The sequence below is a fragment of the Triticum aestivum genome, chromosome 1B (genome assembly GCF_018294505.1).
Source record: "Triticum aestivum cultivar Chinese Spring chromosome 1B, IWGSC CS RefSeq v2.1, whole genome shotgun sequence".
Lineage (NCBI taxonomy): Eukaryota > Viridiplantae > Streptophyta > Magnoliopsida > Poales > Poaceae > Triticum > Triticum aestivum.
The window spans coordinates 628603441-628606770 of record NC_057795.1 but is presented as its reverse complement, the minus strand read 5'-3'; positions in this window follow the sequence as shown (position 1 = coordinate 628606770).

The following is a 3330-nucleotide window of genomic DNA, read 5'->3' as shown; positions in this document are numbered from 1 at the left end:
TCTTCAATATCTTATCAAGGTATGTGCTTTGTGAAAGACCTATGAGGTGTCTTGATCTATCCCTATAGATCTTGATGCCTAATATGTAAGCAACTTCTCCAAGGTCCTTCATTGAAAAACACTTATTCAAGTAGGCCTTAATGCTGTCCAAAAGTTCTGTATCATTTCCCATCAAAAGTATGTCATCTACATATAATATGAGAAATGCTACAGAGATCCCACTCACTTTCTTGTAAACCCAGGCTTCTACATAAGTCTGCATAAACCCAAACGCTTTGATCATCTCATCAAAGCAAATGTTCCAACTCCGAGATGCTTGCACCAGCCCATAAATGGATCACTGGAGCTTGCATACCTTGTTAGCATTCTCAGGATCGACAAAACCTTCCGGCTCCATCATATACAGTTCTTCCTTAAGATAGCCGTTAAGGAATGCCATTTTGACGTCCATTTGCCATATCTCATAATCATAGTATGCGGCAATTGCTAACATGATTCAGAGGGACTTCAGCTTTGCTACGGGAGAGAAAGTCTCATCGTAGTCAACCCCTTGAATTTTTCGATAACCCTTAGTGACAAGTCGAGCTTTATAAATGGTAACATTACCATCTGCGTCCGTCTTCTTCTTAAAGATCCATTTATTTTCTATCACTCGCCGATCATCGGGCTAGTCTGTCAAAGTCCATACTTTGTTTTCATACATGGATAGTATCTCGGATTGCATGGCTTCAAGCCATTTGTTGGTATCTGGGCCTGCCATCGCTTCTTCATAGTTCGAAGGTTCACCGTTGTCTAACAACATGATTTCCAAGACTAGGTTGCCATACCACTCTGGTGTGGAACGTGTCCTTGTGGACCTACGAAGTTCAGTAGCAACTTGATCCGAAGTACTTTGATCATCATCATTAATTTCCTCTCCAGTCGGTGTAGGCACCACAGAAACATCTTCCTGAGCTGCACTACTTTTCGGTTCAAGAGGCAGTACTTCATTGAGTTCTAATTTCCTCCCACTTACTTCCTTCGAGAGAAACTCTTTCTCCAGAAAGGACCCGTTCTTGGCAACAAAGATCTTGCCTTCGGATCTAAGGTAGAAGGTATACCCAATGGTTTCCTTAGGGTATCCTATGAAGACGCATTTTTCCGACTTGGGTTCGAGCTTTTCAGGTTGAAGTTTCTTGACATAAGCATCGCATCCCCAAACTTTTAGAAATGACACTTAGGTTTCTTTCCAAACCATAATTCATACGGTGTCATCTCAACGGATTTTGACGGTGCCCTATTTAAAGTGAATGTAGCTGTCTCTAGAGCGTATCCCCAAAATGATAGCGGCAAATTGGTCAGTGGCATCATAGATCGCACCGTATCCAATAGAGTGCGATTACGACGTTCGGACACACCGTTACGCCGAGGTGTTCCAGGCGGCGTGAGTTGCGAAACAATTCCACATTTCCTTAAGTGCATACCAAATTCGTGACTTAAATATTCTCCTCCACAATCTGATCGTAAGAACTTTATTTTTCGGTCACGTAAATTCTCTACCTCATTCTGAAATTCCTCGAACTTTTCAAAGGTCTCAGACTTGTGTTTCATCAAATAAACATACCCAGATCTACTTAAGTCATCAGTGAGAGTGAGAACATAACGATAGCCTCCGCGAGCCTCAACGCTCATTGGACCGCACACATCAGTATGTATGATTTCCAATAAGTTGGTTGCTCGCTCCATTGTTTCGGAGAACGGAGTCTTGGTCATTTTGCCCATGAGGCATGGTTCGCATGTGTCAAATGATTCATAATCGAGAGACTCTAAAAGTCCATCAGCATGGAGCTTCTTCATGCGCTTGACACTAATGTGACCAAGGCGGCAGTGCCACAAGTATGTGGGACTATCGTTATCAACCTTACATCTTTTGGTATTCACACTATGAATATGTGTAACATCACGTTCGAGATTCATCAATAATAAACCATTGACTAGCGGGGCATGACCATAAAACATGTCTCTCATATAAATAGAACAACCATTATTCTCAGATTTAAATGAGTAGCCATCTCGTATTAAACGAGATCCAGATACAATGTTCATGCTCAAAGCTGGCACTAAATAACAATTATTGAGGTTTAAAACTAACCCCGTAGGTAAATGTAGAGGCAGCGTGCCGACGGCGATCACATCGACCTTGGAACCATCCCCGACGCGCATCGTCACCTCGTCCTTCGCCAGTCTCCGCTTATTCTGCAGCTCCTGCTTTGAGTTACAAATATGAGCAACTGCACCGGTATCAAATACCCAGGAGCTACTACGAGTATTGGTAAGGTACACATCAATTACATGTATATCACATATACCTTTAGTGTTGCCGGCCTTCTTGTCCGCTAAGTATTTGGGGCAGTTCCGCTTCCAGTGACCCTTGCCTTTGCAATAAAAGCACTCAATCTCAGGCTTGGGTCCATTCTTTGGCTTCTTCCTGGCAACTGGCTTACCGGGAGCGGCAACTCCCTTGTTGTCCTTCTTGAAGTTCTTCTTACCCTTGCCTTTCTTGAAACTAGTGGTTTTATTGACCATCAACACTTGATGCTCCTTTTTGATTTCCACCTCCGCTGATTTCAGCATTGAAAATACTTCAGGAATAGTTTTCATCATCCCCTGCACATTGTAGTTCATCACAAAGCTCTTGTTGCTAGGTGGGAGCGACTGAAGGATTCTGTCAATGACCGCCTCGTCCGGGAGGTTAATGTCCAGCTGGGACAAGCGGTTGTGCAACCCAGACATTTTGAGTATGTGCTCACTGACAGAACTATTTTCCTCCATCTTACAACTGTAGAACTTGTCGGAGACTTCATATCTCTCGACCCGGGCATGAGCTTGGAAAACCATTTTCAGCTCTTCAAACATCTCATATGCTCCATGTTGCTCAAAACACTTTTGGAGCCCCGGTTCTAAGCTGTAAAGCATGCCGCGCTGAATGACGGAGTAATCATCAGCACGTGACTGCCAAGCGTTCATAACGTCTTGGTTCTCTGGGATGGGTGCTTCACCTAGCGGTCCTTCTAGGACATATGCTTTCTTGGCAGCTATGAGGATGATCCTCAGGTTCCGGACCCAGTCCGAATAGTTGCTGCCATCATCTTTCAGCTTGGTTTTCTCTAGGAACGCGTTGAAGTTGAGGTTGACATGAGCGTTGGCCATTTGATCTACAAGACATTTTTGCAAAGGTTTTTAGACTAAGTTCATGATAATTAAGTTCATCTAATCAAATTATTTAATGAACTCCCACTCAGATTAGACATCCCTCTAGTCATCTAAGTGATACATGATCCGAGTCAACTA